General features: G+C 47.1%; 2 protein-coding genes and 1 pseudogene across 2 annotated transcripts in view; 1 reads left to right on the top strand and 2 right to left on the bottom strand.

The window, feature by feature from the left end:
* The window catches only part of LOC144695222 (uncharacterized), a 579,912-nt gene that overhangs the window by 495,044 nt on the left and 60,165 nt on the right, over positions 1–24,703 (top strand). The gene's annotated exons all lie outside the window — the stretch shown is intronic.
* The window catches only part of LOC144695213 (uncharacterized), a 288,845-nt gene that overhangs the window by 226,088 nt on the left and 38,054 nt on the right, over positions 1–24,703 (bottom strand). The window lies entirely within an intron of this gene.
* On the bottom strand, positions 1,853–14,654 carry LOC144695287 (uncharacterized; annotated as a pseudogene).

Genomic DNA, 24,703 nt, shown 5'->3' with positions numbered 1-24,703 from the left:
TTGCTTGACACCAGTCTGGATTTTGAAGGCTTCTGTTTCCCGCTCAAGACAGTTGCAGTCATATCATCATGAAGCAATTGCAGGATTGTGATGAAGTTTCTTGGACATCCAAATCGTTGGAGCACAATCCACAGAGCCTCACGATTTACTGAGTCAAATGCTTTGGTCACATCGATTAATGTAATGAAGAGTTCCTGGTGTTGTTCCCGATTTTCTTCTTGGATTTGTCTGGAAACAAATACCATGTTGGAGGTTCCTCTGGAAGGTCTAAAGCCAAGTCAAAGTTTTAAGTGATGTTTGCATCACTCGATCCATGTAGGGGACTGCTGCCTGCTGGACAGATCATCGACTTGTTCAATCGGTGATGAACATCCACCCAGCACCAAGACATCTGAAGGTCCAAAAGTCCAAGAGGAAGAAGATCAATGTCTCAGCCCTAAAACAGCACGGCTGAAGAGAGGAATTCCAGGTGCAGCTCATGACCAATCTGGAAAATCTTTACACATCCAACTCAATTCCCGAACAGAGAGATCAAATAAAGTCAGCTGTACTAAACTCCTGTGTCCAGACCATTGGGTTTGAGCATCGTCATCGCCAGGACTGGCTCGACGAACAAGACGCTCAAATATATGACCTCCTGGAACAAAAACAATCAGCCTTCATTGTCTGGCAGAACAACCCAAGGTCACAACTCAAGAAGGCAGCATTTCAACAGCTCAAGTCTGACACCCAAAGACAAATCCGGAAGATAAAGGACATATGGTAGGAAGAGAAAGCCTGAGAGATCCAACAATCTGATCATCACGACATACAAATCTATTCTGAACTCATCAGGGTCATCTATAGACTGAGGTCAAATGGAAAAAATCCCCTTTATTCACAGGATGGTGTTTCTCTTCTTAAGGATGACAATGCCATCTGTTAACATTGGAAAGAACATGTTGAACAACTCCTCAACTATGAATCCACAGTGGCAGCTGATAGTCTATTGCCCAGTGCCTGTGGTAGAATCCATGGGTGAATCACCATCGATGGGAGAGCTGCAACAAACAATCAAACAGATGAAAAACAACAAAGTCTGTGGCCCCGATGGTATTCTAGCTGAGGTCTTCAAAGCTGATGGGCTTCTGCTCACATCAAGACTCCATGAACTCATTCTCCAGATTTGGGAGGAAAAGGAACTCCCTCCGACTTCAGGAATGTGATAATTGTAACTATCTTCCAGAAGGTAAATAGATCACACTGTGGAAACTATTGAGGTATTTTCCTCTTGTCCAGAGCAGGGCAAATCCTGACACACATTCTCCTGAATCACCTACTTCCTGTGGCTGAGGAAATCCTCCCAGAGACACAGTGACATCTGTGCATAAGCAGGAGTTTCTATACATACTGATGTCTTCATTTGGTGATGTTTGACGATCTGGTCAAAGGTTAAATTAGCCTTCTCAAAACAATTGGACTGATGGTGAAAGAGGTTCAAGACAGACACTGCTGAGACAGACAGTGCTTTAGAATGACAGCTCCCCTGTGTAAGCACTGGAGGGTAAACAACACAGACAACTCTCAGTGTAATGGAAGCAGGTGACCCAGTGTGGAGACAAGAGAGGAGTCGGTGAAACAATCCTGTCACACATCACACTGGAACGGTTTGTCTTCCATGTGGGTTCACTGATGTTCCAGAAGGACCAACAACTGTTTGAAGTATTATTATAGATTATATTATAATTATTAGATTATAATTAAGCTTTATTACAGAACTCACACCGATAGAGTTTCTCCCCTGTGTGAGTGTGTTGATCGACCAGGAGATACACTGACTATGAAAACCTTGTCACACACCTGATACCTGAATGGTTTCTCACCAGTGTGGATCCTCTGGTGCTTCAGGAGATCGGAAAAGTGGGCACAAGCCTGCTCACAAATATTGCACCTAAAGAGTTTCTGCTGGTGCCCCGGGGGGTCAAGCAAGAAAGCTTTACCACACAACTCACAATTTGTGGGTTACTTCTTTATGCAAAAAGGCTGGTGTATACTGAGGTTTGCTAACTGTGTGAAGACTTGGTCACACCTCACACCTGAAGAGTTTCTCCCGTGTGGATCCTCTGGTGTCTCAGGAGGTGAATCTCATGTGAGTTTGCTGATGTTCCAGGTGGTGTGCAGGCTTAACAATTCACACTGATAGGGTTTCTCCCCTGTGTGAGTGTATTGATGGACCAGAAGATCCACTGACTGTGTGAAAGCCTGGTCACACACCTCTGAAGGTTTTCTCCTGTGTCAATCCTCCAATGGACTAAGAGGCTCGTTAACTGCGAGAATAATTTGTCGCACACCTCATATGTAAATGGTTTCTCCCATGTGAATGCGTTGGTGGTTGCGGAGGGTTGCTAACTGCGAGAATGATTTATCGCACACCTTGCATATGAACGGTTTCTCCCCTGTGTGAATGCGGTGGTGAGCACGAAGGTTCGATGACTGTGTGAAAGATTTGTCGCACACCTTGCACGTGAATGGTTTCTCTCCTGTGTGAATACGTTGATGTATGCGGAGGGTCGCTAACTGTGAGAATGATTTGTCGCACACCTTGCATGTGAATGGTTTCTCCCCTGTGTGAATGCGTTGGTGTGCGTGGAGGGATGATGAATTTAAGAATGATTTGTTGCACACCTCGCATGCGAATGGTTTCTCCCCAGTATGTTTGTGTTGGTGCGTGAGGAATTGCAATGAATTTGAGAATGACTTGTTGCACAACCTGCATGGGAAGGGTTTCTTCCCTGTGTGAATGCATTGATGTGCGCGGAGGGTTGATGACTTGGAGAATGATTTGTCGCACACCTCACATATGAATGGTTTCTCCCCAGTATGAATGCGTTGGTGTCCATGGAGGGTCATTAACTGCGAGAATGATTTGTTGCATGCCTTGCAAGTGAATGGTTTCTCCCCTGTGTGAATGCGTTGGTGTATATGGAGGTTTGATGACTGCGAGAATGATTTGTTGCATACCTTGCATGTGAATGGTTTCTCCCCTGTGTGACTGCGTTGGTGTATGCGGAGACTCGCTAACTGAGAGAATGACTTGTCGCACACCTCACATGTGAATGGTTTCTCCCCTGTGTGAATGCGTTGGTGTATGTGGAGATTCCATGATTTGGAGAATGATTTGTCACACATCTCACACGTGAATGGTTTCTCCCCTGTGTGAATGCGTTGGTGTTGATGGAGGGATGATGAATTTAAGAAAGATTTGTTGCACACGTCACACGTGAATGGTTTCTCCCCTGTGTGTATGTGCTGGTGCATGAGGAATTGTGATGAACTTGGGAATGATTTGTTGCATAATCCACATGGGAAAGGTTTCTCCCCTGCGTGAATGTGTTGGTGTACACGGAGGGTCGATGACTGCGAAAATGATTTGTCACACACCTCACATGTGAATGGCTTCTCCCCAGTGTGAATGCGTTGATGTTTGTGGAGGGTCGATGACTCAAAGAATGATTTGTTGCACACCTCACACATGAACAGTTTCTCCCTGGACTGTTGGTGTATGTGGAGGGATGATGACCCTGAGAATGATTTGTCATACACTTCGCATGTGAACAGTTTCTCCTCTGTGTGACTACTCTGGTGCCTCAGGAGATCAGACGACTCTGTGAAAGACATCTCACAAACGTCACACCTGAAAGGTTTGTCCCTGGTGTGATTCTTCTGATATCTCAGCATGCTCGAAGACACCAAAAAAGCTTTATCTCAAACTTCACACTTGAAGGGTTTCTCTTCCATGTATCTGCCCTTGTGTTCACAGTGGTCATACCAGTTCTACCTTCTGTGTCAGCAGATCATGTGAGTCTCTGGAGCCCTCCTCTCGCAACTCACACTTTGACAGCCTCTCACCTGTAGGAATGAGTCAGTGGTTCATGAGGCTTGATGAATGATTGAAGCTCTCACCACACTTGCAGCCCACTCACACTTCTTCCCAGCCTCACCCTGACTGATCATCCACAGCCAAACCTTCGGAAAGGTTGGTTCTGATGAAAGGTTCCACACCACTGACCAGTTTCAGATCTGACCCAACCGATTTCCAGATGATGGTTTCACTGTCCAACCGTCTCTGTGTTGAGCAATTCTGTGAAGGGATTGGATGTCTTCCCACAGTTGTGCAGTTGTTCCTTGGGTGATGGTCAGGATCTATCTGCAGTGTCAATCCTCTCTGTATTCTCTGGTGTAGTACAGTGCAATCCTTCTGTAAAATAGGAAAAGGAAACATGATTTCCTCCAACTCCCTCACATCCTTTGCTGAAGTGGCTGACTCCTCAGTTAGTGACTGTCCCACAGTGAATGCCAGTCTGCTATTCCCCTGTGTGGGGGATCAGATACAAGTCCTTTCTTTTTCCTCACGTGACTGTCACACACCCTCTGTTTCCAGCAGGGACACTGGATAGTGACCAGGAGCAGACAATGTGGCTACTTTCTTTCCTCCGCCCAGTCCCCTTCTTCCCACGGACCGTGAGGACAATGGAAAAGACAGTCGGGTGGAGTGTAAAACGGGCTATCAATTCACTATGAGCTCGAGTCAAGCTGGTGAAGACCAGTTTTACCCTTAGAGTATGCGTTTAACGTAAAAAACGCTCAGGAGAAATGTTAATTCAATGGAGATTTTGAAATTTGAAGAAAACACACTGAGCAGGAAGTGCTAGAAGCAAAGGAAAATGTTGCTTCAGTGTAGTTGATTGAAGGGTTCTGGTTTATCCTGGGAAATTAGATACACTGCACTCGCTCAGACTGCACATCCCAAATTCAGCTGTCAGCCACAGCACTGGGCAAAAATATCAAATCCAAGCCCAGGCTTTAGGGAAAGGCCTAGGCCTTCAGGTAAAATCTTTAAAGAAGGCATTAAAAGACATTTCAATAAATGTGTCTCTGCACCTCCCAGACAATTACACCTCATCTTCTCATATTCAGTAATGAGCCATCAACAAAAGTCAGCCTGTAAATCAGAAGGGAAATGCTTCCAATAAACACACTCAATATCCAACACACAGCTCCAGGCAAACAGTTCAGCACAAAGCACCGAGTAAACAGCTCTCTCAGCTGGATCTTCTCACACAGCATAAGGGGCATTTCCACAGCTGATTCCCCACAGGATAGTCAGGCTGCCTGAAGATTAGTGTGGATATTATGTGATGTAATTATTATAAATTGTATTCCTTCACTCACCGTCTCCTGACTTGGTTTTGAGTCCCTACAGGAAGTGAACCAGCTGTGGAAGAGGAAGGGGAGGGAATGGGCAGAGTGGGTGGGGCTCTCTGATTGACGTCTCTCACAGCCAATCCAAATATTTCTTCGGCAACTTGAGTTTCCTGAACTAAGGAAATAGAGGCAAAGAAGAGATTGCCAAAGATGTCATAGACAAAAGGACATTAAGGGTAGAAAGCAGGACAAGCTAGTGACAGATGGCCCTAGTGGGGATGGGTTGGGGGGAAGGGATTGAAATGGGCTAAAAGGTGGAGTTAAAACAATGGATGGAAATGAATTTAAAAATAATAATAGAAATAGGTGGGAAAAGAAAAATATACATCTAAAAGATATAATAATTATTAGAAAAAAGGGGGATCGGAAAGGGGGTGAGGATGGAGGAGAGAGTTCATGATCTGAAGTTGTTGAACTCAATATGAATTCCAATCCCGCATTTTCCAATAATTTATATTTTTTTAAAGTATATTTTTCTTTTCCCACCTATTTTTAAATTTATTTCGATGTATTATTTTATCTCCACCTTTTAGCCCATTTCGATCCCTTCCTGCCACCCCACCCCCACTAGGCCATCTGCCACTTGCTTGACCTGCTTGCTACCCTTAATGTCCCCATTAGCACATTCCTTAGATAATATCACCACCATCAACCTCCCTTTGTCCTTTTGTTTATGACATCTTTGGAAATCTCTTCTTTGCCTCCCCCTATCACTGGCCCTCTATCTAGCTCTACCTGTCCCACCCCCCTCAACCAGCTTATATTTCACCTAATTTCTCCATTTCCTTAGTTCTGATGAAGAGTCATATGGACTCGAATCATCGACTGTATCCCTCTTCGCAGATGATGTCAGACCTGCTGAGTTTTTCCAACTATTTTTGTTTTTGTTTAGGATTTCCAGCATCCGCAGTTTTTTGCTTTTATCTGAGTTTCCTGAAGCTTGGGAAACTGACCGGTGAACGGAGGTGACTTTGAGCAGCAGATCAGGTGGAGATTTAAACTTGTCATTGTCCCATCTGAATAAAATCTCACTTATTGCAGCTGCTGTCTCAGTTTCCCTGGTAAACAGAGATTTGACAGAGATTTCTAGTGTGGGAATAGCATTCTTTATCCTCAGAGGCTTTCAAACTGACATCAGTGTGGGATGTGTAGCCTCAAATGTGTTCGACAGCAGATCAGAAGAGGAAGACCCACAGCATCCAGGGCAGCGGATGATGTGCTATAGTGGGATCAGCATATGCACAGGAGAGAGGGACACAGGAGAAAAGGGGGGGGAAACAGGAGAAGAGAGGCGCAGGACAGAGAGGCACATGAGACAGAGGAGCATGGGAAGGAGAAACAGAGAGTGGGAGAGAAGATTGAGACAGTGCTTTAGGAGTGACTCTCAGTGAGTGCGTCTGACTCGGGGAGTGAATTTAAGAGTAAGTCTGTGCTTGTAGAGCAACACTGTGACTTGGAGAGTGTCATTTGGAGACTGATTCCAAGGGGACCATGGCAGAAGGCGGGCCAGTGCTGGTGAGAGAGAGGGTGGTGCTGGTGAAAACTGGGGTTGGGGTGGTGGCTGGGCATGGAGTAAGAGCAGGACCGGTGCTCTCTAACAACAGGAAGAGCCACCCAAAATCCAACCTTGTTTCTGATGAAAGGTCATCTTGAGCTGAAATATTAACTCTGTTTCTGTCCACAGATACTGTCTGATCTGCTGAGTATTTCCAGCAGTTTTTTGTTTTCATTCCAGTTTTAAAAGCACAGAAACAGACCATCTGCTTTCTCCAAGGGCTTGTGTCCAGTGAGTGGGACTGTTATCACTTGGCCCACTTTTGCCTCTTCAGTTGTAACCAGAGAATCTCCTGCAATGGTTAATCTTCCCACCCTCATCGCTCTGGTGTCCAACCAAGGCTCTATCCTCCTATTTCTCATCCACACGCTGCCCCTGTGTAAAACCATCTGATGACCTGATGTCAGATTCACAGAGGGTCTCTTACAATCTGTCCCATTTTACCTGGAGTCAGAAAGAAATGCCCCTCACCACCAGACAAAACAGAAAACTAGTAGTAAAGGAATGGCAAGCAGACAGCTTCAAGAGGGAGAGAAATGATTTGAGGACCGGGCCATGGAGCGGAGCACCTTAGATCTACAATCTTAACTGGGGCAGGGGCTAAATGGAGGACAGGCCCTTCAGCACCAGTAAGGGAGATGGATTCAAAACTGAGAGAGTCAAACTTTTCTACTTTTACTCCACAGTCTGGAGAAAACAGTCTCTCACCAGACACAGAAAACCAATGTAGAATGTAGTCCCATGTTATCCATTTAACCAAGTTGATGGGCGTCTGAGATGGAGGGAGGGGGGGCTGAAGGAGGGGAGATTGAAGGAGGGAGGATGAAGGAGGGGGATGGGGCTGAGGGAGGGGAATAGGAGGGTGAAGGAGGGGGACAGGGTGAAGGAGGTGAGATGGGGGCTGGAGAAGTGGGGGTGAAGGAGGGGGGATGGGGTAAAGGGGGTTAAACGGCTGCAAACCTGGTTCCCGCCGTCCGGGCTGGGATTTACAGGTGCGCACCTCCAATTCCAGCCCCGCCCACTTGACAGCTGCTTAGGTGCACACTTTTTAGATTCGAACTACTGAACGCAGAACAGTAGATCAGAACATGAAAACCCACAGCGATGACGTAGAGTGGCGGGATCAGTATATGGAACAGAGACAGGGAGACAGGAGAAGGAAACAAGAGCGAGAAGGGGCACAGGAGAGAGAGGGGACACACGACAGAGGAAAAGAAGAGAGTGGGAGAAGAGATTACCCAGTACTCAGGCAGTGACTAGGGGAATTTACCTGTACTCAGGGTGTTAACATTGTAAAAGGTCCCAAAACACTTCAAGGTGAATTATCAGACAACATTTGACAGCGAGTCATATATGGAGATATTTGGAGAGATGACCAAACACTTGATCAAAAAGGTAGGTTTTAAAAGTATTTTAAAGAAGGGGAGAGAGGTAGAGAGATGGAGAGATTTAGTGAGTAGAGAGATGGAGAGATTTAGTGAGGGAATTCCAGAGCTTAGGGCCCAGGCAGCTGAAGGCACGGCCACCAATGGTGGAACGATTAAAATTGCAGATGCTCAAGAGACTAAAAGTGAAGGAGTGCAGAAGTCTTAGAGGTTTGTAGGGCTGAATTGATTTTCAAACTTAGCTCTAGAGATAGCGCTCTCACCTCTGAGTCAGAAGGTTGTGGGTTCAAGTCCCACTCGAGGAGGTGAGCACTGAGGTTGACACTCCAGTGCAGTGGTGAGGGAGTGCTGTGCTGTTAGAGGTACCGTATTTCAGATTGAATGTTAAACTAAGGTCCCTTCTCTCTTTAAGGCGGATCCAAAAGATCCCATGGCACAATTTTGAAGAACAGGGGACTTATGCCTGTGTCCTGATCAAACTTAGTCCCTCAATCAACACCACTAAAAAGATTATCTGGTCATTATCACACTGCTGTTTGTGGGAGCTTGCTGTGTACACATTGGCTGCCACTTTCCTACATTCCAACAGTGACCACACTTCAAAAGTACTGGCTGTAAAGAACTTTGGGACATCTGGTGGTTGTGAAAGGCTCAATATAAATGCAAGTTTTAATTTTGTTACAGAGATAGGATGGTGGGAGGTTTTGGAAGGATTTGAAAAGGCAGAAAATATCCAGATCTCAACACACAGACAGAACTCAACAATAGGAAATCAGTAAGAATCCTCAGATACTCTGCACCTCCTAGATAATTACACCTCATCTTCCTATATTCAGTAATGACCCATCAACAAAAGTCAGCCTGTAAATCAGAAGGGAAATGCTTCCACTAAACACATTCAATATCCAACACACAGCTCCAGTCAAACAGTTCAGCACAAAGCACTGAGCAAACAGCTCTCTCAGCTGGATCTTCTCACACAGCATAAGGGGCATTTCCACAGCTGATTCCCCACAGGATAGTCAGACTGCCTGAACATTAGTGTGATATTATGTGATGTAATTATTATAAATTCTGCTCCTTCACTCACCATCTCCTCACTTTCAGTTCGTACAGGAAGTGAAGCAGCTGTGGAACAGGAAGAGGAGGGAATGGGCAGAGTGGGTGGCCTCTCTGATTGACGTCTCTCACAGCCAATCCAAATATTCCTGGAGTAACATGAGTTTTCTGGAGCTTGGGAAACTGACCAGAGAAACGGAGACAACTTTGAGCAGCACATCAGGTGAGGATTTAAACTTGTCATTGTCGCATCTGAATAAAACCTCATTATTGCAGCAGCTGTCTCCCCCTAGTAAACGTTTGACAGTGATTTCTAGTGTGGGAATAGCATTCTTCATCCTCAGAGGCTTTCAAACTGACAACATCATCAGTGTGGGATATGTAGCCTCTGATGTGTTTGACAGCAGATCAGAAGAGCAAGACCCACAGCATCCAAGGCAGCGATGATGTGCAGTGGTGGGATCAGCACATGCACCGTAGAGGTGCACAGAAGTGAGGGGTATGGGGATGAAGGGATAGGTACAGAGATTGACCGAGTGCTCAGGAGTGTGTCTGTGAATTGCGAAGTAACACTGCTCCGTGAGTGACTCTGTATTAGGATTGTCATTCTGTGACTGGAAAGTGATTGGGAATGATCCATATCCCCTTACCAGACATCCCTGCCGGCCTCTCGCTGGAAACTAGATAAGCACATGTGGAAGAAAGGAACAAAAGGTTATGCTGATAAGGTGAGATAAAGAGGAGTGAGAGGAGGCTCGTCTGAAGCACAACTCCTGCATAGACCAATTGGGCCGAATGGCCTATTTCTGCACTGCAATTCTATGAATGTAACTTTCCGTGGTTGGATTTTAAGGAAACCTCTGTCTGTGTGTTAGTAAAGTGAGCCAGCTCTCAGGAGTGGCTATGGGGTAGAATTGGACACTGGTTCCGTTGGGGATGTGAATTATAAACAGATCCTCTTCAGGTGACGGGTATTTGACGAATACCATGGGTAATGTTTGTACTCTCCCGTCTGGGAGGACTACTATCCTGAGTATGGTGAGGGAGTGGGGGTGAGTCTCCACAGACCTGAGTTCCCTCAGCCAATCATACCTCGATGTAATATGGTGTGATAGGTTCATCTTACATTCTTCCAAGATTAATTTCAGGTTCTGGTTAAGATTGAGCTGCTGTCAAATGCTTTGTTCTTTTGGTGGAGTCAAATTTTGGTGTCAGCTGAATTCTTGCTTGTCCAATGTTCTAGCAATCTTCCGTATAGATTTATAACTCACAATAAATTAATTTTTACACTTAACCCAAACTACTTGATTTGCAGCATAGTGTGTTCATCTTCATTAAAACACTCAGGAGCCTACAGTAAGAGTCCTCTACACAATATATTGGCCAATAGCACTGTGGGCTGGTATACTTTTTCCATCAATGTGTCCCTCAGGCAGGTGTAGCAGGTTCCCTTCCCTGAAGGACAATACTTGTGTTTTTAGGACAACCTGAAAGACTTCATGCTTTTATTTCGATTCTATTCAGCAAATTTCTTTTTTTTAAGTTCATTTCACTACTTGAGGTAAATAGCATAGGTGTCTTTAAGGGGAAACTACACATGAGGGAGAAAGGAACAGAAGGATATGATGATCGGGTGAGATGATGAGGGGTGAGAGGAGGCTCGTGTGAAGCATAAACACCAGCATGGACCAACTGGGCCGAATGGCCTGTTTCTGCACTGTAATTCTATGTATGTAACTTTCCGTGGTTGGATTTGAACTCTCAATCTCTGGGTTGTTAATCCAGCACCAGAGCAATTCAGCTGCCAAACCTGGAGACACATTTATTAAAATTTGTTTTAGTGCCTTGTTAAGGCTTAGCCTTTCCCTTGCAACCTTTTAGATTTTGCAAGTCTTCATATTTCTGTTCTTTTCTGATTCTCACCCCAGTGACTGTCAGGCCACGACTGGCCAGGCCATTGGTCCTGACTGTTACTGAGCTGATTTAATTGGTTTTTAATTACATCTTCAAGTTGATGACACCCAGTTCAAAAGGACAGCAACGTATCACCCATGAAGAACAATGGCTTCTTTACTCTACCAGGTTTAATCTGATTTGGAACAAAGCCCTTTTCATTAGGACTAGATACCTCAGTGTCTTGGTGTTTTCTTTCAATGTCCTCATACTTTAACTGAAAACTGCTTGCATTTGCAAAATTGAGAGTTTAAAACTTACATTACTCAAAATCATTGAATCATTCCTGTTGTTTGATTATTATATGGATAAATAAAACATACATCAATCAAATCATCGATTACATAGGTTGTTGATAACATAACATATTAATGACATAACTCAATCAAGGCTTATTCAAGGCTTTGAATTAATCTTAATACAGTGACATAATAATGCAGGATACAAAAACTGACTCCTTTAGTTAAAATCTACTTCTAACCACCCCAAAACTGCCTAGTGTGTCCCTCCCTCCTGTGCATATGCTGATCCCACCACTGCACGTCATCGCTGCCTTGGATGCTGTGGGTCTTCCTCGTCTGATCTTCTGTCAAACACATCCAAGGCTACACATCCCACACTGATGTTGTCAGTTTGAAAGCCTCCAAGGATGAAGAATGCTATTCTCACACTAGAAATCTCTGACAAACGTTTACCAGGGGAACTGAGACAGCAGCTGCAATAAGTGAGGTTTTATTCAGGTGGGACAATGACAAGTTTAAATCCCCACCTGATCTGCTGCTCAAAGTTGACTCCGTTTCACCGGTCAGTTTCCCAAGCTTCAGGAAACTCATGTTGTTCATATTTGGAGTAATTTGAATTTTAAACAATGTTCCATGTGGTGTGTGAAATGGTTACTGCCCTCAAACTTTTATTTACATATGATGACATCAGAGGTCACATGAATATGGGAAGCCACAGTTTACAAAGGGATTTATCCAAACATCCCCATTTTTGTTTGCAAGTTACACCACATAAATAGTCCATAAAGAAAACTATCACACTTGAACAGTCTAGTCTGTTCCGATTTTGTCAGTACCTACACATGCATTGCACATATAATCTTTAAAGCATTCAGGTTTTCATTTCCAAATGATATCTCTGCAAATGAAGTGACATAAACGCTTTGGAGCAGTTAGAAGCGGTTTGAGAAAGATGCTTTGAAATGGTTTGTGGTCAGATTCTAATATCACTTTCTCTCTCCCAAACATACTGGTTGAAATGCTCACAAGGAAAGACATTAGCCAGGGTCTCTTTCTCAATCTGTGTATAGTGTCATTCAGTTCGTGTTAACGTTCTGGATACAAACACAACTAATTGTCCTTGCTGCATGAGGGTTGCTCCAAGTCCTGTTTCACTGGCATCCCACTGCAGGGTGACTTCATCATTGACATCATCGTACCTCAGCACGGGCGTGGTATTCACTAGTTGTTTGATGTGAGTGAAAGCTGCTTCTTGTTCTGTGCCCCAATATCACTGAACATCCTTTGCAGTGAGTTTGTGTAGAGTCACACTCTGAGGACAAATTGGGTAAAACTTGCCTCGGTAGATCCCACATGGGTTCGCTGATGTTCCAGAAAGTCCAACAATTGTATGAAGGTTTTATTTGAGAACTCACACCAATATCTCACATCAAAGTCAAAGTCATCAAGAAAGCTTTATCATAAACCTCACACTTGAATGGCTACTTCCTTGTGTGGATCCTCTGATGGAGCAGGAGTTTGGATGACTGTAAGAATGATTTGTTGCACACCCCACACTTCAATGGTTTCTCCGCTGTGTGGCCAGTCTGATGGACCAGGAGCTTCGAAAAGTTTGTGAAGTATTTATCACATTCCTCACACTTGGACGGTCACTTCCATGTGAATGTGTTGGTGTACACGGAGGGTTCGAGACTGCAAGAATGATTTGTTACACACCTCACATATGAATGGTTTCTCCCTTGTGTGAATACGTAGGTGTCTGCGGAGGCTCGATGACTGCGAGAATGATTTGTCACACACCGCACACATGAATGGTTTCTCCCCTGTGTGGATCCTTCTATGAAGCAGGAGCTTTGATAACTGCATGAAGGCTTTGTCACACACCTCACACTGGAAAGGTTTCTCCCCTGTGTGAATGCGTTGGTGGACACGGAGCTCTGTTGACCGTGAGAATGATTTGCCACACACCTCACATGTGAATGGTTTCTCCCCCGTGTGAATGCGTTGGTGGACACAGAGTTCCGATGGCCGCATGAATGATTTACCACACACCTCACACGTGAATGGTTTTTCCCCTGTGTGAATGCGTCGGTGTCCCCGGAGGGCCGATGAATCTGAGAATGATTTGTCACACACCTCGCATGTGAATGGTTTCTCCCCAGTGTGGATGCGTTGGTGGCTGCGGAGGGTAGATGACTGTGAGAATGATTTGTCGCATACCTCGCACTTAAATGGTTTCTCCCCTGTGTGGATCCTCTGATGCACCAGGAGCTTTGATAACTGCCTGAAGGCTTTGGCACACGTTTCACACTTGTACGGTGTCTCCCCAGTGTGGACTGTCTGATGGAGCAGGAGTTTCGATAACTGTGAGAATGATTTGCTACACACCTCACACTGGAACGGTCTCTCCCTTGTGTGGATGCGTTGGTGTACACGGAGGGTTGATGACTGCGCAAATGATTTGTCGCACACTTCGCATGTGAATGGTCTCTCCCCTGTGTGTGTGCGTTGGTGTACACGGAGGTCTGATGACCGTGAGAATGATTTGTCACACACCTCGCATTTGAATGGTTTGTCCCCTGTGTGAATGCGTCGGTGTTCACGAAGGGCCGATGAATCTGAGAATGCTTTGTCACAAACCTCGCACATAAATGGTTTCTTCCCGGTGTGAATACGTTGGTGTACATGACAGTCCGATGACCACGAGAAAGCTTTGTTGCACACTTCGCATTTGAATGGTTTGTCCCCTGTGTGAATACGTTGGTGGTCGAGGAGGTGCGATGACTGTGAGAATGATTTGTTGCACACCTCACACCTGAAGGGTTTCTCTCCTGTGTGGATCCTCTGGTGTCTCAGGAGATTGGAGGAACTGGTGAATGTCACTTCACACACCTCACACCTGAAGGGTTTCTCCCCTATGTGAATCCTCTGGTGTCTCATGAAACTCAAAGATGTCTCAAAAGCTTTATCACACATCTCACACTTGAACGGCTTCTCTTCCATGTAGCTGCCCTTGTGTTAACAGTGCTCCTTACAGATGCACCTTGTGTGTTAGGGGATCTTACGAGCCTGTGGAGTCCTCCTCACACACCTCACACTTGAACAGCCTCTCACCTGTAGGAAGGAGTCAGTGGTTCATGAGGCTCGATGAATGATTGAAGCTCTCACCACACTCGAAGCCACTCACACTTCTTCCCTGCCTCACCCTGACCGATCGCCCACAGCCGAACCTTCGGAAAGGTTGGTTCTGATGGAAGGTTCCACACCACTGACCAGTTTCAGATCTGATGATATGTCAAAGCTCCCCTGACCCGACCGATTTCCACAAGATGTTTTACTGTCCAACCTTCTCTGTGTTGAGCAATGCTGTGAAGGGACTGGATGTCTTCCCACAGTTGTGCAGTTGTTCCTTGGGTGATGGTCAGGATCTATCTGCGGTGTCTATCCTCTCTGTATGCTCTGGTGTAGTATGGTGCAATCCTTCTGTAAAACAGGAAAAGGAAACATGATTTCCTCCATCTCCCTCTCCTCCTTTGCTGAAGGGGATGACTCCTCAGTTAGAGACTGTTTCACAGTGAGTGCCAGGCAGTTATTCCCCTGTGTGGGGATCAGATACAAGTCCTTTCTTTTTCCTCATTTGACTGTCCCACACCCTCTGTTTCCAGCAGGGATACTGGATAGTGACCAAGAGCAGACAATGTGGCTACTTTCTTTCCTCCGCCCAGACCCCCATTTTCCCAGGCACCGTGAGGAAAATGGAAAAGACAGTTGGGCGGAGTGTAAAACGGGCTATCAATTCACTGTGAGCTCGAGTCGTGCTGGTGAAGACCAGTTTTATCCTGAGAGTATGTGTTTAACATAAAAAACACTCGGGACAAATGCTAATTCAACGGAGATTTTTCAATTTTTCCCCTTGTTTTCCAAAAGTATTTGAAGAAAACACATTGGGCAGGAAGTGCTAGAAGCTAAGGAAAATATTGCTTCAGTGTAGCTGATTGAAAGGTTCTGGTTTATCCTGGGAAATTAGATACACTGCACTCGCTCAGACTGCACATCCCAAATTCAGCTATCAGCCACAGCACTGGGCAAAACTATCAAATCCAAGCCCAGGTTTTTGGGAAAGACCGAGGCCTTCAGGTAAAATCTTTAAAGAAGTCTTTAAAAGAAATATCAATAAATGTGTCTCCAGGTATGACAGCCGAATTGCTATGGTGCTGGATTAACAACCCAGAGATTGAGAGTTCAAATCCAACCACGGAAAGTTACATACATAGAATTAAAGTGCAGAAACAGGCCATTCAGCCCAGTTGGTCCATGCTGGTGTTTAGGCTTCACACGAGCCTCCTCTCACCCTATCAGCATATCTTTCTGTTCCTCTCTCCTTCAAGTGCTTATCTAGTTTCCCCTTAAAAGGCATCTATGTTATTCACCTCAACCACTCCATGTTGTGAAACTGAATTTAATAAATTTTGAAATTTGCAGAGTAGAATCACAATCAGAACATGAAAAATTTCAGCTTGTCCTAAAGACCCAAATATTTTCCTTCAAGGACGGGAACCGGTTGAAAGGGCAGGAATATGGGGTTAGATCGGAGATGCACCATGATCTCACTGAATGGTGGAACATCCTCGAGACATTGTATGGTTGTCTCCTATTCCTATGTACTTCCCCCCACAACGAGGCAACACTCCCTCAGTATTGCCCCTCCAATGAGGCAATAATCCCTCAGTACTGCCCCCCCCACCCCAATGGGGCAACACTCTCAGTACTGCCCCTCCAATGAGGCAACACTCCCTCAGTACTGCCCCTCCAATGAGTCAACACTCCCTCAGTACTGCCCCTCCAATGAGGCAACACTCTCTCAGTACTGCCCCTCCAATGAGGCAACACTCTCGGTACTGCCACTCCAATGAGGCAACACTCCCTCAGTACTGCCCCTCTAATGACGTAACACTCTCTCAGTACTACCCCTCCAATGAGGCAACACTCCCTCAGTACTGCCCCCCAATGAGGCCACAGTCTCTCAGTACCTCCCCTCCAATGAGGCAACACTCTCAGTACTGCCCCTCCAATGAGGTAACACTCTCTCAGTATTGCCCCTCAATGAGGCAACACTGTCTCAGTACTGCCCCCCCAATGAGGCAACATTCCCACAGCATTGCCCCTCCAATGAGGCAACAGTCCCTCAGTACTGCTCCTCCAAGGAGGCAGCTCTCCCTCAGCACGGCCTCCCTAACGAGGCAACAGCCCCTCAGTACTCTCCCTCCAAGGAGACAGCTCTTTCTCAATGCTGCCGCTCCGACAGGAGAACATTCCCTCAGATGAACTGTATAAATCCAGGCCTGAACCACTAGGAGACTAAAGGAATTTCAGGTTATAGGGAAAATGTGAGAGGTCTTGTGGTGCAGTGGGTAGAACCCCTGCCTCTGAGCCAGGAGCTCTGGGTTTGAGTCCTACTCCAGGACTAGATGGCCAAGGAAGGTGTGTTCATAATACCGCCAAACAGGTTTAAGATCAACCTGTAACTCCTTCCAACACGCACCAATGACAGGTGGTAAGAGCGGGGGAGATTCCTGGTCAGCCATGTGATGGAAAGAAATTGGAGCCTCGAACATCACTATCCATAGCTCCAGCCTATGTAACACCCTAATACCATAGGGGAAATGGATGGAATCCAAGGTTACATTTTAGGAAAATGGAAGGAATCTGGGGGTTAAATCTCGGTGCTAATTATCCCCTTAAAATGAAAGGAGAGCATGTTCCCCTCAGCCACATGGGAATGTCTGTATCCACTCCCAATGGGTGAGCCTCCACCCCAGGAGCCTGCAATTGAAAAATCAGACCTTCACCGGGAAGATTGCTGCATGTGTAACAACCACAGCCTCATCTTTCACAGAGTCTGACACCTTCTGAGATTGTCCAAAACTCTGCTGCCTGTATCCTAACTCACACCAAGTCCCATTCACTCAGCATCCTTGTGCTCACTGAGGGTCTGTAGTTGCTCCCAGTCTGGCAACACCTCACTTTTAACAATCTCATCCTTGTTTACAAATCTCTTCTTGGCTCTCCTCCTTATCTCTGTAATCCCCTCCAGCCCTACAACTCTCCAATATGTCTGCACTCCTCTAATTCCAGCCTCTTGAGTATCTCCGTGCCTTCAGCTGCCTCGGTCCCAACCTCTGGAACTCCCTCCCTAAACCTCTCCGGCTCTCCACCTCACCTTCCTCCTTTTAAGACGCTCCTTAAAACTTACCTCATTGACGGAATTTTTGGTAATCTGTCCTAATATCTCTGTATGTGACTCGGTGACGATGTTTGTTTGATAACTGAATCCTGGATGATTATAACATGATCAATGGAGGTTTATGGAATTCACCCTCACATTATATCAAAGTCCAAATTGAGCTCAGGACACAGGAGCTGCTCCCTCAGGTTTGATGTTCACTTGTGTTGAAGTTCAGTTTTTTGACCAACACTTTTCTTCTTGATGAAATCACGCCTGTTGTACCACAGGGATTAATCTTCGGCTTGTTATTTTCTCAGAAGTTTATTCCCCGAGGTGTAACCATTACAGGTAAAGATCAAATCCCCACAGTCAGGAACTTGCAAAGATTGTTTTGCGTTGTCAGTTAAATAATTTTGACCTGATGAGAGATCAGTTTACAGACCTTCATACAAACAGAGAAATCAAGCATTCACTTCAAACCTCAATGTCCACTCAGAAGTGTTGTTGCCAAGTGTTTAGCCTCACATCACACAAAGGAATGTCAGCAGAAGCAGCAGATGATGTAAAAATCACAGTGCCTTGGCCTAGTGACAAATTCACACAGATAAATTTTTGGAAGGCCTTGGAGGGATTTGAAAAGACAGGAAACATCCAGATCCCAACACACAGACAGAACTGACCATTCACAGTCCACAGGATAATAACCAGCTCCCAACACACACACACAGAACTCAACAATAGGAAATCAGTAAGAATCCTCAGACACTCTGCACCTCCCAGATAATTACACCTCACCTTCTCATATTCAGTAATGAGCCATCAACAAAAGTCAGCCTGTAAATCAGAAGGGAAATGCTTCCAATAAACACACTCAATATCCAACACACAGCTCCAGGCAAACAGTTCAGCACAAAGCACCGAGTAAACAGCTCTCTCAGCTGGATGTTCTCACACAGCATAAGGGGCATTTCCACAGCTGATTCCCCACAGGATAGTCAGGCTGCCTGAAGATTAGTGTGGATATTATGTGATGTAATTATTATAAATTGTGTTCCTTCACTCACCATCTCTTGAGTTGGTTTTGAGTCCTTACAGGAAGTGAAGCAGCTGTGGAACAGGAAGGGGAGGGAATGGGAAGAGTGGGTGGGGCTCTCTGATTGACGTCTCTCACAGCCAATCCAAATATTTCTGGAGTAACCTGAGTTTCCTGAAGCTTGGGAAACTGACCGGTGAAACGGAGGCGACTTTGAGCAGCAGATCAGGTGGGGATTTAAACTTGTCATTGTCCCATCTGAATAAAACCTCACTTATTCCAGCTGCTGTCTCAGTTCCCCGGTAAATGTTTGACAGAGATTTCTAGTGTGAGAATAGCATTCTTCATCCTCAGAGACTTTCAAACTGACAACATCAGTGTGGGATGTGTAGCCTCGGATGTGTTTGACAGCAGATCAGAAGAGGGAGACCCACAGCATCCAAGACAGCAATGACGCACAGTGGGGATCAGCACATGCACAGGAGAGAGGGAGACATAGGCCAGAAATTTTACGTCAGCGTGCGGGGGTGGGCCCAATACATTGACACGTAAAATGATGCGCAGTGACATCGGGCGTGCATCCCAACATCACCAAGCGCCATTGTGATATTTCGGTGAGTGGGCGCACTATGAGCTCCGATGTACGCCCGCCATTAATTAATGGGCCACCTAAGGCCCTTGAGGCATTAATAGACGGCAATTTTTCGGAACCCGTGCAATTTTCAGAGCGTCGCACAGGCGCAACGGGCAGGCGGGTAGGCCACATTTTTAAAAACCTTCATGGGCGAGATAAGAGGTGTGAGTGGGCTCATGAGTGGTCTTTGGTAGACATTTAATGTTTAAACTTACTCCAACTTGCATGTGTGAACAGGACAACTTCAAATCTCTTCACAGCTGCTTGGACAGGAATAACAGGCTTCAGGTCAGGACTCTGGAGTAAACGTCATTTTTGGGGCCTTGCTGGTTTCAGGAAGCCTTCCCTTACCCTGGGAATGGGAGTTGTGCTCTTCACTGGAGGCACCTCCTCTGAGGAGGAAGGGAGGGCCAGAAGGGGGAGGAGGCCAGGAGTTAATATTCAGCCTCCAGGGGAGCCACCTTTGGGAGGACAGGCACAGGCACAAGGGGTGCAGGGCCAACAGGAAGTACAAGGCGGAAGGGGCCACAGAAGACGCCACTATCCTGCTGCCAGGGTTTACAGGCGGTGAAGCAGCTACCTCAATATGTCTGAGGTGCAGTGCCGAAGGAGGCTCCTTCTCTCAAGGGAGACAGTAACCTCCATTTATCAGATGATAGGCCCTGAAATCAGTGAAATGTGTGAGTGGACACCCCATGCCAGTGGCTGCCCTCAACTTCTATGCTTCCGGCTCTTTCCAGGGGTCGGTGGGTGATCTTTGCGGAGTCTCCCAGTCAGCTGTCCACACTTATGTCAAGGAGGTGACAGACGCTGTGTTTAGCCGTGTATTGACTTTCATTCACTACTGCTGAGACGAGGCCAGCCAGACCGAGCGAGCCAGAGTTTTGCGGCCATTGCTGGCTTCCCCCGTGTCCAGGGTGCTATAGACTGTATACATGTGGCCATCAAGGCACCAGTGGGTGAGCCGAGTGCCTTCGTCAACAGGAAGGGCTTCCACTCCATGAACGTGCAGATAGTGTGTGATCACAGGATGAAGATTCTGCAAGTCTGTGCAAGGTACCCAGACAGCTCCCATGACGTCTACATCCTCAGACACTCCCAGGTGCCGAGGCTCTTCAGTGCTCCGGCCCGGCTGGATGATGGCTGCTGGGTAACAAGGGCTATCCCCTCAAAAGGTGGCTCATGACACCCCTCTGCCATCCAAGAACAGAGGCTGAGTAGCAGTACAATAGCCTCTACAAGGGCGGTGGTAGAGAGAACCGTCGGTCTTCTCAAGATGAGCTTCTGATGCCTGGACTGTTCAGGGGGCGCACTCCAATACCCCCCAGATCATGTGTCGCTGATAATGGTTACATGCTGCGCTCTCCACAATCTGGTGCTGGAAAGGGGCGACGTAGTGCAGGAAGAAGATGTAGACGCAGATGCTCAGGCTGCACACGATGAGTAAAGTAGAGTCTGAGGATGAGCACACACAGGAGAACGTTGAGAGGATAGACACTGACCCGGGCAAACTCCGTGGAGGCAGGGACACTCATAAGCTTTAATCCAATGAACCTTCAGCTAGCCCACCACAGATGGACCTCCAACACACGCCAGGGCTGCAGGCTCCACACTCGATACCTGAGAGCAACATTTGCCTGATTAGGGACATTAACTATGTGCCTTGTCAATAAAGCTCAATGACAAACAACTCACTCATAACATCAAGGGTTCCCGTCCACCTGCAGAAGTAAGGAATCACCTTGAGCCATGTTCACATATGAAGCATTTAATGAATTCACAAAATAATACAGAAAAGAAACTTCATTCACAGGTGTTCAGCATCACACCAAATTATAATCAACTAATACCGGAGCAACATAAAACCACCAGTGAGAAGTCCTAAGGTGCCTTAAGTTTACGTTTTCGGGTGCTACGTCTAGGCGCTCCCCCCTCACTGGCACTGGCATCTGAGACAGCCTGCTCACTATGCTCTCCTTTTGGCCTTGATGACCTCGGCGGGTGTCCTCTGGCCCATGGAGCCTGTGATTGCCCCGCCTGGGAAGGAGTGGCCAGTTCCACGGCCGGCATCTCCCCAGTTGCCACAGCCTCATCGGATGCCAAGGTCACTGGCAGAGGGGTGGAGGAGCTGCTATCCTCATCTGGAGCGCCCTGAGAGGAGCCCGCAGAGACGACAGGCAACTTGTGTGCCAATGTGAGGTCGCTTCGGACATCCCTGCTCACCATTGATGGATGAGCACCTAGCTAGGATACTGGGTGCCCAATCCATCTCCCACACTGACACTGACCAGCTGAGTTCAATGCCGCTGTGAGGGCTTGCAGGCCCGAGTGCAACCCCAGGAAGCCCTGATTGTTCTCCTGGAGGAGCCTGTCCACGAGAGTCGCCACTCTCTCCATGGAGGAAGCATTGCGCACAGCCAAGAGGGTCAATGCATTGCTGATGCTCCTCATGGACTCCTCCATCACGGAGACCATGCCACACTTTGCCTCTAGTATCTCCGCCAGATCCTCCCACAGACCCTGCAGGACTTCCACCATCTGTTGCCTTAGAGACGACCCCAGAGGCACATCATCAGCCATTGACTGAGCATGTTCCTGAGCCCCTGCAGTCCTCTGACTGCCGGCGCCATGGGCACTCTCTGTCTCCGCCTGCACCTCAAGCGAGTGTGAAGTGCCCTCACTGCTGTGCCCCAGGGCACTAGCCAATGATCTCATTTCTACTGAGGTGCTAGTATCTGCGCTGGTGCCTGCCTGGCAGAGATGGTATGACACTAGCGCTTGTAATTCGTCAGGGCCCTCAAGTGTTAGAGGCGGCCCCTCTGCCTCCTCCTCCCGGTGAGGCTGAAAGGAAGAACAAGGACATTTAATTAGTTCAAGTTGAGACAATGTCTATGTGCATACCTGGCACCTGGATCAGTATGCGCTCATCTTTCCATAATCAATGGGAAACCCATGTTGGAAGCTTAAATCACTAAACATTCAACAGTGAAATGGTCGCTGGGACAGACATGGTGACCTCAGTGCGCGGCACTCTTACCTCCCCCTGGTACCCCAGCCTCACCGATACCAGTTGACCAGGGCGCATGGCGCCTCTCCAGCTCAAGAGCCTCCTGCTCATATCTGGTGAGAATCGCCAACTATGCCTGGCATCCGCTCAGAGTTATTGTGTGCGATCTTCTCCCGAAAAGGAGAGAGGAGCATTGATTTGTCCACCCTGTACCTGGATTGCCATTGCATCTCTGCCACCCCCACCTCAGTGAAACATTGCAGGGCTCCAGTGAATCGTGACCCTGGAGCAGCCGCACACTCACTCCAAGCAGCCAGGGCTGACCCCCCCTTGCCCAAGTGCTGCCTCCATCACCTTCCAAAGCAAGGATGCACAACCACGTAGAACGCCAAGGGCAGCAAATGGATGGGTACCCTGCCACCTGGAAGTTCCCCTCACAGTCAGTCAGCAGCCTGACTTTGAAATGTTTTGGAGTTCCAGCACTGCGCCTAGGTACAGATCCTTGAGGTCACCCCCAAAACAGTCCTGTGGCTGTAAGTGTGCCACATGTAGAGGATACAGAACCCAGCTCAGCACCACCCTCTCAGGGTGAACTAGGCATGGGCAATAAATGCTGGCCCACCCAGCGAAGGACACATGCCGTGAATGGTTCAATGCAGTAACTACGTTCAGAGTTTGGGGATGGGGTGTGGGGGGGGCAGGGGGGCAAACCTAACTGCTATGCTAAGTGACCCATGCCAACACAGTACGCACCCTTCCCGATCACAAGAGGCCGTTGAAGTGCTTGGGGCACTGAACCCAGGTGCATCGCATCATATCGTGCACGCTGACCCTTCCTGCCAGCTCCTCCCAGGCACGTTTCCTCATGTTGGGGGGGCCTCCTCCTCCCGTCCCTCGGCATGGTGATTTCACACCGTGCTGCCACCTCCTTGAGGAGGGCAGCAAGGCCCTCATCTGAGAAGCAAGGGGCACAGTGCCCCGCTGACCTGCCCTCCTGCCTGGACTGCTCACCAGCAGCGATCTGGGAGTCCTTCTGCTGGCCATGGTTGACAGTCTTTGGAAGGCTGCCTGCGCGCCCTTTAAACAGGCCGCTAGGTCGCCATTGGACCTGTTGGTCATTGCAGCCCCTCCCACTGTCCTCTGGAGCCATGAATCATGCTGGGCGGGCCTTAATTGGCTTGTAAAATGGCAGCGTGGAGCCGATTGCGGGCGAGCAATCAGCTCCTCGCCTGCTCTCAACCGGCCTGCTCGACAGCCAAAGAATCCTATCCATATGAGAAAGGGGGACAAGAGAGAGAAAGAGACACACACAGGAAGGAGGGACGGTGTAGGGACAAACAGAGAAGAGAGGCAAAAGGGAGTTTGGGCCTGTGTTTGGAGAGTGACCCCTGTGCTTGGGGACTGGCCCTGGGTTCAGAGAGTGACCCTGGGTTCAGATTGTCACATTTCTGACTGGAGAATGACTTTGGGAATGATCCCTCACCAAACCTCTCTGCTGGCCTCCTGCTGGAGACTCAATAAGTACATGAGGGAGAAAAGGAACAGAAGGATATGCTGATAGGGTGAGGTGAAGAGGGGTGAGAGGAGGCTCATGTGAAGCATAAACACCAGCATGGACCAGTTAGGCTGAATGGCCTGTTTCTGCACTGTAATCCAAGTATGTAACTTTCCGTGGTGGATCAATCTCTGGATTGTTAATCCAGCACCATAGCAATTCGGCTGCCATACCTGGAGACACATTTATTGAAATGTCTTTTAATGCCTTCGTTAAAGATTTTACCTGAAGGCCTCGGTCTTTCCCAAAAGCCTGGGCTTGGATTTGATAGTTTTGCCCAGTGCTGAGGCTGATAGCTGAATTTGGGATGTGCAGTCTGAGCGAGTGCCGTGTATCTAATTTCCCAGGATAAACCAGAACCCTTCAACCAGCTACATTGAAGCAATATTTTCCTGAGCTTCTAACACTTCCTGCCCAGTGTGTTTTCTTCAAATAATGTTAGAAAACAAGGGGAGAAATTTCAAAATTTCCATTTTATTAACATTTCTCCTGCTTTTTTTTTATATTAAACATATATTCTAAGGGTAAAACTGGTCTTCACCAGCATGACTCGAGCTCACTGTGAATTGATAGCCTGTTTTACACTCCGCCCGACTGTCTGGTCCATTGTCCTCACGGTACCTGGGAAGATGGGGGCTGGGTGGAGGAAAGAAAGTAGCCACGTTGTCTGCTCCTGGTCACTATGACTAATGGGAAACAAAGCAGCAGGTTAGCGTGTAGGGGGGTGGATTCAACTTCATGGAAAATTATGAAAAAACTGAAAAGAAAGGAGAGCCGAGGAGAGGCTATTAAAGTCTCCAGAACACAAAA

This window comes from Cetorhinus maximus, chromosome 21, assembly GCF_964194155.1.
Source record: "Cetorhinus maximus chromosome 21, sCetMax3.hap1.1, whole genome shotgun sequence".
In the NCBI taxonomy this organism is placed as follows: Eukaryota; Metazoa; Chordata; class Chondrichthyes; order Lamniformes; family Cetorhinidae; genus Cetorhinus; species Cetorhinus maximus.
Note: the sequence above shows the minus strand (reverse complement) of the source record. Positions and strands in the feature narration are given on the sequence as shown.